Here is a 10,953-nt window from a genome sequence, read left to right on the forward strand (position 1 = left end):
CCCCACCCCTGACAAGTTAGGCCCTGCTAAATTAAATAGATCAAAATTATAATGGAAAAAATTAAATATATAATTACGGAAGATGTTAGCTTTCATCAAAATTCCATTCATTTATCTCTGCCATTAAAATTTATAATTAAGGCAATGGTGGTCAGGGAAAAGTGCTTTAAATATTTGGTGAATTACGGATATAACCTTTCAGCAGAAGTGTTTATTACATAATTATGTTAATTAATCAACACTTATTGAGGGCCTACTCTGTGCCAGGTGCTGGAAACACCTAAATGACTTGAGAGATGAACTCGGCCCTTAAAGAGCTTAAGGGCTAGTGAGGAGGTAGACACATAAATAGTTAACTTGTATATAAATAACCTGTTAAGGCAACAACCTGTTCCCAGGAGACTGTAGGAATATTGAGGACTCTGTAAGTCCCTTAGGGGAGGTGGTGCCTAAGCTGAATGCAGGAAAATGGCTGTGTCTTGATACCATGAAGTGGAGAGTAAAAATTTCCCAGCCAGAGAAAATAAGAAGAGGCAGGAGGCCCAGAAATTGCTGGAGAACCACAGTAAGCTATGAAAATAGTTGATCATGAAAGGTGACTTGAGCTGTGGAGCTGGAGGATGGACAGGTAGAGATCACAAGGGTGTTGGGTGCCACGTTGAAGGGTAGGCACCTTAACTGAAAGGCTTTTAGACAGGAAGAAGCATGAGAAGGTTTACAATATAGATGGATCACTCTGCTTGCAGTGTGGAAGATGGGGCAAGACTGAACTATTGGTATATTCAGACAACACAGGCTGAGGGCCTGAAACCAGAGATGGGGTAGGGCTAAAAAAATACAGAGGAGGTAAAATTAGTCACCTTTGCTGACTAATTATATGTGGGGGTAGGAGAGAGAAAGGGAGTCGCCCTGTCAACCCTGGTATGGATATTGGAAAGACACCAGAGATCAGTAATACAAGAGGAGTGTTTTGAAGTGTGTGTCTATTTGTCAGAAGAGGATGTGCAATATACAAGCCGAAAAAAGAAGCATTTCAAAAAGGAGCAGTTGATTAACATACTCTCAAGAGATCTAACAAAGCCCTGGAAAACCTGAACATGTTCATAGGCGGAGGAGAAAAACCACAAAAAGAATGAAAGAATAAAGACAAAAGCAAAAACAAGAGAATTGATGGAGAAAAGAATGGAGGGGATGAGTCTAAAGTTCATGTGGAGAGGAGGCTCTAGCTGCTGTCAAGTAATTTAAAAGGTACAGAGAAAACAACCTCATATAACAGAGAGCACATCGTTCAGTGCACATTTGTTTTTAAGGGATCACTGAAGCTCTCCTCTTATTATGTAGAGGAACTTGAAAAAGTTTACGTGTGGTTTGAATCTATGTTAACCAACTCAAGTACGTGGTTCAGTCATGTTAAGCACACTCACACTGTTGTGCAATCAATCTCCAGAACTCTTTCCATCTTGTAAAACTAAAACTATATGCTTTATATTAAACAACCACTCCCAGCCTCCCCTTCCCGGCAGCCCCTGGCAACCACCCTTCTGTCTCTATGGATGTGACTACTCGAGGTACCTCATAAAAGTGGAATGATACAGTATTTGTCTTTTTGTGATTGGCTTATTTCATTGAGCATGTCCCCAAGTTTCATCCATATGACAGCATGGGTCAGAGTTTTAAGACTCCTTAAGACTGAGTAATAGTCCCTTAATGTCTAAAGAAAAAAAAATAGAAAAAGAATCAAGAATCTGTTTGATTTTCTCTAGAAGTCTTGAAAAATTTAGGAAATTATAGTGATCACCAAAAAAAATCACTCATAATCTTACTCCCAGAGTTAGCCACTGTTAACATTTTACTGTATTTTTTTCAAGTCTTTATATCTCTATGTGTTTAGACAGAGAGAGTTCTATTTTTTTTATTTTATTAAGTTTCTTATTTTAATTCCAGTTAGTTAACATAAAGTTATGTTATATTAGTTTCAGGTATACGAAATAGTGATTCAACAAATCTATACATTATTCAGTGCTCATCATGGTAAGTTTTCAGAGAGAGTTATATTTTTAGTTTAAATAGAAGGAATCATACTCTATGTATAAGCTTCCTGCTCTAACAAAACCACCCCATACTTGGTGAATTGCACAGAAATGTATTCTCTTACAATTCTGGAGGTCAGTATTGCAAAATGAGATGTAAGGGGCTAAAATCAATATGTCAGTAGGGTTGTGCTCTCTCCGGAAGATTTAGGGGAGAATCTATTTTTTACCTTTTCCAGAGGCTCACGCCCCCTCCCTTGATCTTCACTCGACTGACTGAGCCACCCAGGCGCCCCGTCTCCCTTGATCTTCAAAGCTAACATACATAGTATCTTCCATCTCTGACTCTGCTTCCCTCACAGGACATCTGTCTGAGGTCTCGTCTGCGTCCGCCCTTACAAGGACACATACTGTGGCATTTAGAGCCATCCCAGATATCCAGGATAATCTCTCCATCTCCAGATCTATAATCACATCTGCAAAGTCTCCACCATTTAAGGTAACGTTCATAGACTCTGGAGTTTAGTATGTGGATATCTTTTTTTTGCAGGTGGGGCGCCGGGGGGGGGGGGTGCGAGGGAGGGCTTAGTTCACCTACTAAGCCTACCTACCACACTGTGGATGCAGGTATATCCACAAACGGAACAAAGTGTACTACACGAAGTCAGACTCAGTTATTAAGCTTCTTCTCTCATTCTAGAATTTCACAAAACATGAAATTTTTCAAAAGTGTTACTGTCACAAGCCCTGAAATGGGAAAGATGCTCGTTGATTTCCATATAACCTTTAAACAATAGTGTGATGTGAAACATCATCCAAGAAGATAAAGTTGCCTGGGCACCAGCCACTTTGCCTCCTCCCACTTCATCATGTCCTGACAGGCTTAGGAGAACTCTGGTAAGTGACTTGTCTCATACTTGTCCCTTCCTTCTCCCAAACTACCTTCTTCCCTACCATTTAAAAGTAGCTGACACTAAATTTTGACTGGAAATTATGGGTTGTAAGTTGAGTTGTGTCCCCCCAAAGTCCAAATCCCTTTTACCTCAGAATGTGACTCATTTGGAAATTGAAAATGTAATCAGTTAAGATGAGGTCATACCAGAGTAGGGTAGGCCCTTAATCTACTATGACTGGTGTTCTTTTAAGAAGCCACAGACAGAGACACACTAGGAGAAGGCCAGATGATAAAAAAAGGCAAAGATTAGTGTTATGTGGCTACAAGCCAAAGAATGCCAACAATCAACTGCCAGCACCAAGAACCAAGAAGAAGAAAGACCAGATTTTACCTAGAGTCTCAGAGGGAGCATAGCTCGGCTTGATTGGGGATAATCACATTGCATGGGGATGTGTGGCCTCCAGAACTATGAAACACTAAATTTCTGTTGTTTGAAGCCACCTAGTTTGTGGTACTTTGTCACAGCAGTCCAAAGAAACCAATACAGGTCCCAAAGCCATCTGTCTTGAAGCGCCAGATGCCAACCTGGCCTGCTGGGAAAGCAGCCAGTCCAAATCATGGGGAAAGTTCATGGGCTATGAAGGCATACAGCCTGCATATGAGCTCAAGCCCCGGGAATTCAGAAGAGACAACAATGTGTCCTGCTCTGAGCTTTCACCTATCCTAGGGCAGCCATGCTTTGTAGATGCCCTTTGACCATGCTCTTTTCCTTGGCTCCCTGAAAAACAAACAAGCAAACAAGAGGCACCACTACCACCACCAATCAGCATGATCCCAGAATCCAGCATGCTGGAAAGGGTAATCCAGCAAGACACATCATCTACTGGACATTTTAGGCATGAACTACAAATTGCAATATGATCCTTTGAATGGATTGCATTTTGCAAAGGTAATGCCAGACTAGTAAAAGACATGCATGACAGCAAAAGAAGCACCATGAAATAACTAAATGAAGAGCTCTCAAGTTCTGACCTTGCACAGGCCCCAGGACCTTCTGTGGCAGTCCTTTGTGTTTTGAATCCTGCCACGTGTCAGATCAAGCATGCTGAGCCTTCCCTGAGAGTGGGCTAAAGGTAGGTCATAAATAAATATGACCTAGCTTCTTAGTAAATCCAATGGAGAAAGCTGTGTCAACACTTTTTTAGTTAAAAAGGAAAGAAGGGGAGGGAGGAAATGAGTCAGGATAAAGAAACAAGACATTTTGAGAAAGTGTGATTGAAAACAAATCCCCAAAGCTTTGAGATATACTCTGAGAACACGGCCTTGAACAGCTACTTTCTGGTCTCCCAGAAAGTACACACAAACATATGAACACTTGTGCCCATGGGTAGACCTTCAGTTTCACCAAATTCAAGATGTGAGCATTAAGAGTTACCCAGAAAATCGGGGCACCTGGGTGGCTCAGTCGGTTGAGCTTCCGACATGATCTCATGTTTGTGGGTTCAAGCCCCGCGTCAGGCTCTGTGCTGACAGCTCAGAGCCTGGAGCCTGCTTCGGATTCTGTGTCTCCCTCTCTCTCTGCCACTTCCTGCTCATGCTCTTTCTCTCTCTGTCTCAAAAAATAAATAAAACATTAAAAAAAAGTTTTTTTAAGTTACCCAAAAAACAGAAGTAGGGGCCATAATAGCAACCAGCATTCCGCTGGGGAAAAAGAATCACAATTACTAACTTTACAAAGAATTCATCCTAACATCCTGGTCAAGGGTCAAATATCCAAATTCAGGGATAAATGATTAGATTCACAAGCACTGAAGTTATATACTTGGCAAGAGGCAAAGAAAACCTCTGAAGTCTTCTATGGCAGCTACAAATTTGGGGATGAATTTAAATTTCTAGTTTCAAGCCCCCAGGGTACAGTGTTGACTGGTGAGAGTATCTAAATAAGATACTGGGATAGCAGATGGCACATAGTACCTCAAACAGTTCTAAGCTGAGTTTCGTGATTGCTATGTATCCTAGAGCATAAAGGACTCTTGAGTAAAGTTGAGTAGATAGCTGATGCTCACCAGTATTCATGGGACTATATACATTATTTATACTTCAGGGTGTGAGCATTGATCATTACAGCCCCTGCTAATATGGTCTTATATTCTAGTGTTAAACCATTTCTCTGTTCTACATTATAAGGTCTTGACTGGAGCACAGAAACAAAGGTAAAGAAGACACAGTCCTGGCCCTCAGAGAATTCACAGATCTACCATTCAGGTCTTTGTTGAATATCATATCAGAGAAATCTCCTGCCCCCACTCCATTCATCTACTGCTTAGGTTTTTATTGTATCCCTTATCATCACCTGGCATACATTTCTTTATGCATGTTGTCTCCCCCCGCCCCTTGCAACGAAAGCAGAGATTGTATCTCTGTTGGCTAACTGCTGCGTGCCCAGTGTCTGCAACACTATCTGGTATGTGCAAGGCACTCAGTAAAAATCCATTTAATGTATGCATTGAAAACATGAAGTCTTACACCTAGAGCACCAACACCTCTAAGGTTTGAGGAAGATTACCCCACAGGGGCCAATGAGTAGAAGTTTAAATTAAGGACATCATGATGACCTGGCTTCATCCACAATTTCAAAGCATGTTCTGAATTTCCTATGTGAATGTGTTACACCACACCAGTTGCTCTTCCCAGTACCTTATTCCAGCACCATTCATAAGAAAAATGTCCCTAGTGGGGCACCTCGGTTAAGTGGCCGGCTTCAGCTCAGGTCATGATCTCGCGGTTCATGAGTTCAAGCCCCACGTTGGGCTCTGTGCTGACAGCTCAGAGCCTGGAGGCTGCTTCAGATTCTGTGCCTCCTTCTCTCTCTGCCCTCCCCTGCTCACACTCTGTCTCTCAAAAATAAATAAATAAACATTAAAAAAAAGGAGAGAGAGAGAGAAATGTCCCTAGTATCTTATACAACACTGAGAAAAGAAGTAAGTAAGAAATAGTAGGAACATTTTGAACAGCATCTAATGGTAGGGGCACGACAGATCGCCAGACCATGCTGGGGCAAGGGCTGCACCTTACAGCATGCTGCGCTGTACAGACCAGGGTCAGAGCCCTCGTGTATTGGTTTCCTATTGCTATTGGAACAAATTACCACAGATTTAACAATGAAAACAACATAAATTTGTTATCTTATACTTCAGAAGTCCCAAAGGGGTAAAATCAAGATTTTGGCAGGGCTATGTTACTTTCTGTCTGGAGGCTCTAGGAGAGAATCTATTCATTCCTTGCCCATTCAGCTTCTAGAAGTTACCTGCATTCCTCAGCTCATGGTCCTCCTTCTCCATCTTCAACACCAGCAGCAGTGGGGCCAGTTCTTCTCATACCACATCAATCCGATCTCTTCTGCCGCCTTGCTTTTCTTCATTTAAGGACCTTGTTGTTGCATCAGGCTCACCCACATAATCCAGGATAACCTTCCAATATTAAGGTCAATTGATCAGTGTGTTAGTTTGCTAGGCCTTACCGTAACAAAGTTCTACAGACTGGGTAACTTATAGAATAGAAACTTATTTTCTCATAATTTTGGGGGTTAAAAGTCTGTGAACAATGTGTCAGCAGAGTTAGTTTCTTCAGCAGGGTTAGTACATCTCTCCCCTTGGTTTATAGATGAGTGTCTTCTGTCTGTGTCTTCATGTAATCTTCCCTGTGTGCATACCTGTGTCCTAATCTTTCCTTCTTATAAAGACACCAGTCATATTGGATTAAGGCCCATTCTAATGAGCTCATTTTAATTTGATTATCTCTTTAAATACCCTATATCCAAATACAGGCACATTTCTTATGTACTGGGAATTAAGATTTCAATATATGGATTTTGATGGGTATACAATTCAGCTCATACTGGTTAGCAACTTTAATTTTACCTCGTACCTTAATTCTCTTTTGCCATATAATGTAATGTAACATATTCAGAGGTTCTGGGAATCAGGACATGACCATCTTTGGGAAGCCATTATTCTGCCTAATTCTGAATATGGTATCTCTGGTGTAGCAAATCTTAGAGAAGTAACAGTTCTTAGAGTAGAATATTTAATACGTCTAACCATAGTCCCATAAGATCCCAGTAATTGCTCACAGGAATTATGTGAAGTCTTTAAAGAGATTGAGCTCTGTTTCTATGGCCTGGAACCAGAATACCCTAAGAACTTTCACCAAGTCCAAGTCTGTGCTTATGAACCTGGCTGAGATCCCCTGAGCCCAGCAAGCTACTCAAAGCAGTGGCAAATCAAACTTAGGCTACCCTGGCCCTTCAGTGCACTCAGGAGGGGTATGTCAGAACAGTCAGATGCTTCAGCAGACCAGCATCAGACCCGCAGGAAGCAGCAGAAGCCAGAAGCCAGTTATCTATACAGTGAGGTCTCCAGGCCTGGCCATTTGGCCATGGAGCATTTCTGGCCATGGAGCATTTCTTTTAGTGTAGCCATGTCTTTCACAATTATTCCTAAAACTCTTCATCAAGAGCTCTATAATTCTTTAAGAAATTAGACACTTGGGGGACGCCTGGGTGGCTCAGTGAGTTGGGCATCCAACTTCAGCTCAGGTCATGATCTCACGGTTCATGGGTTCAAGCCCCACGTCAGGCTCTGTGCTGACAGCTCAGAGCCTGGAACCTGCTTCAGATTCTGTGGATCCCTCTCTCTCTCCCCCTTTCCTGCTCACACTGTCTCCCTCTCTCTCTCAAAAAATAAATAAACATAAAGGAATTTTTTGAAGAAATTAGATACTCGGTAAAACAGTCTTACCAAAACTGGTTCAAGGAGACCTATATTTTTATAAAACACCACCACCATCACCACCAACACCACCAACAACAACAAACTCTATTCAGGTATTATTTCTCTCTTTTGCACTGTTCTTTATATCGAATCAAGATGTAGGAAAAATGAGAACTAGTTGGGCCATGTAGATTCTACCACTGGCTCTTATTATCTTCTCATCTGTCTGTCTCTCTGTTTAACTCGCTTCAGATATGGTGAATTAAAAGTCAGACCTTTATTTGAGTCCGAGCTCTGCTACTTTTGGCTGTGCAAGCTTTGGTCATTAATGAACCTCTCTGAGCTTCAGTCTCCTGGTCTGTAAATGAAGTTTAAAAAATACCCATTTTGCAAGGTTGGTATTCTATTGAATTGCATATTTAAATCATTTGGCATATTAAAATATGTTATAAAAAATAGTCACACTAGAATGAAAGGGTCAGAGCATCTGTTCTCTCTGACTCCCTCCTACTCTGGTGTTCTCTGATTCTATTCTAGTGTTACTGCGTCTAGTATTCTTTTATGTGTCAAAGACTGTTTATGCCTAGGCTCACTGTCCCAGAATCTTTCAAAGACAGGCAAACATGGGATGGGAAGAAGGAGGGAGGCATATCCATTGAGAAGGATTGGAAAATCTACTTTGGAAGCTGGAAATTGAAACTGCAGTGAAGCAGAGCACTTGAGTATTTATGAACAACCTATTAGTGTTAGCCCTAGGTATCCAATTTAAGGATATTGAACCAGATGGTCCATGTCCGAACTTGTCAGTTGGACACAATCACCATTCCAGCCCCAGGGCCACCGGCCTCTCCAGTGCTTTGTCTTACTTCCTGCCGCCACTGCCTGAGTCCATTAGGGATCTGCTCCTGGGAAGAAAGGCCAGCACATTCACCCTCCAAGGACTCTTGCTGGTGACAGAGCTCATTCTCTTAAGGTCAATGCAGCCAAGATCTTTAAATATCAACAGTTAAAATTAAGAAGAAACTCACCAGATACCAAAAGGGGCAGAAAAATTTAAACTCTGGCTGAAATGTCTAGCTTTTCACTGTGACTCCATGTAATGTGGACCCTCCTGTTTCTCAGGCTCTCTTACCCCTTACTTCCTGACTGCCTCCAGTTCCTCTACAGGCAGAGCTTTCCTGGCCCAGGGCCTCTGCTCCGACAGTTTGGCCTGCCAGGAACACCATAGTCCCACTCCCTACTCCTCTTCTTCATCCTCAGGTCCTCAGGGGTGTCTTCTTTGACCTCCTTTCTAAAGCAGGAACTCCAGGGCGCCTGGGTGGCTCAGTTGGTTGAGCATCTGACTTTGGCTCAGGTCACGATCTCATGGTTCGTGGGTTAGAGCCCCGCATTGGGCTCTGTGCTGACTGCTAGCTCAGAGCCTGGAGCCTGCTTCGGATTCTATGTTTCTTTCTCTCTCTGCCCCTCCCCTGTTCACGCTCTGTCTCCCTCTCTGTCTCTCAAAAATAAATTTTAAAAAATAAAAAAATAATAAAGCAGGAACTTCTTGTCACTTTCTATCTCTGCATCCCGTTTCTGGCCTTTTTAGCACTTTGTGACAGTGAGTTAATTACTTGTGTTTGTTTGTTTGTCTGTTTTCTGGGTTTTGATGTGAAAAGTTACTGGGACAGAAAGATTGGAGCTAGATAGAGATCAGGTGAATGGCCTCTAGTTCTGGGATAGATCCTGGGCCTTTCTACTGGTAAATAGCCTGATTCAGTAAGTTGATCAACATCACCAAAAGTAAATAACTTGAGACTTGATGTAATGGACTGAGAGGGGACCTGGATTTTAGTTCCAGTCCAAGTCTGCCACTTAGTAGCTTTATACTGTGCACAAATCACTTCTCCCCCTCTAGGACTCAGTCTTTTTACCAATGAAATGAATGTGCTTGATTTTGAAGATGCTCAATTTCCTTCTCCAGATTCATTTAAACAGAAAGCCAGTCTGCCAACCTCAGGCATAGGTGGAATAGGAAGCCATACTGTAGTGACAGTGGGATGGCGTGGTATGTTTCTAGGACAGTGATGGCCTCTGTCCTTTAATAAGGGAACAGATCTCTACTTGATCCAGTCCCACACTCTTGACAAGATTCATAGGTTGGATGGGTGGCTGCCTACTTCGTAAGGCAAACAAGGTATGTGATCTCCCGTCACGAACTGTGACAGGCATTTCCTCTAATGCCCCTGGTTAATGTAGATAGCTGTCCCTGGAGAGCCAGCCCAAAGAGCCATTTACACTTCTGGAAGGCCCGGGCTAATGGGACATAGAACAGAAGTTGCTGGGAGAAATATCCCTCCAGAACTTGCCTGCCCAAAGCTGTAACACAAGCCACATGTGGCTACTGAGCACTTGACATGGGGCTAGTGTGAACTGAGATGTGCTGAAAATATAAAATACATGTTGCACTGCGAAGATTTTAGTATAAAAAGCAGATATAAAATATCTCACTAAATAACTCTAAATTTATAATGTGTCAAAATAGCAATAGTTTAGACATTTGGGTTAAATAAAATGTGTTCTTAAAATTAATTATATATGTTTCATTTAATGTAGTTAATAGAAAATTTTAAATTACTGATGGGCTTACATAATGTTGCTGTTGAATAGTGCTGATCTACAGGAGTTGTGGTTGTGTGTGTGTGTGCGGGGAGGGGGCAGGGAGAGAGAGGGAGGGGAGAAGGAGTTGGTGCAGCAAAGGGGGCCATTGATGGAGGAGATGGGAGTGGGTGAAGATATTCGGCCTAACGTGTCCCCACTCTGTACTCAAGTGCACCATTAGGTAGCAAGCTAAGGAAGGTTTGGCCATGCCAGGGCATGGGTTGGGATCCCAGAGGTGAAGAGTTGAGGAATTTTCAGGATATGTGACTTCACGTGAGGATAGGGTAAGATAAACTGGATGAAGCAGGAGGCTGAGAAATGAAATACAATTTTATTACCCCACAGAGCCCTCAAAACTGCACTGCACCGCGTGCTTGCACACTGGTGAAGAGAGTTATAAATGGAAAGGAGAAAGACTAAAATAAGCCCTGTGGTGGATTAAATATAAATTGAGCCTTAGTGTGAGTTATTTACTTAGGAATAGGATTTTGAGTTTATTGCATAAGGGATCATTTATTTTAAAATTCTTATTCGATTATAGGAAGTTTTAACAACACAGAAAACAACAAAGAAGAAAAATAAAAATCATCTATGTTGTCCTAAATCAGTTATAACT

This window comes from Suricata suricatta, chromosome 2, assembly GCF_006229205.1.
Source record: "Suricata suricatta isolate VVHF042 chromosome 2, meerkat_22Aug2017_6uvM2_HiC, whole genome shotgun sequence".
Lineage (NCBI taxonomy): Eukaryota > Metazoa > Chordata > Mammalia > Carnivora > Herpestidae > Suricata > Suricata suricatta.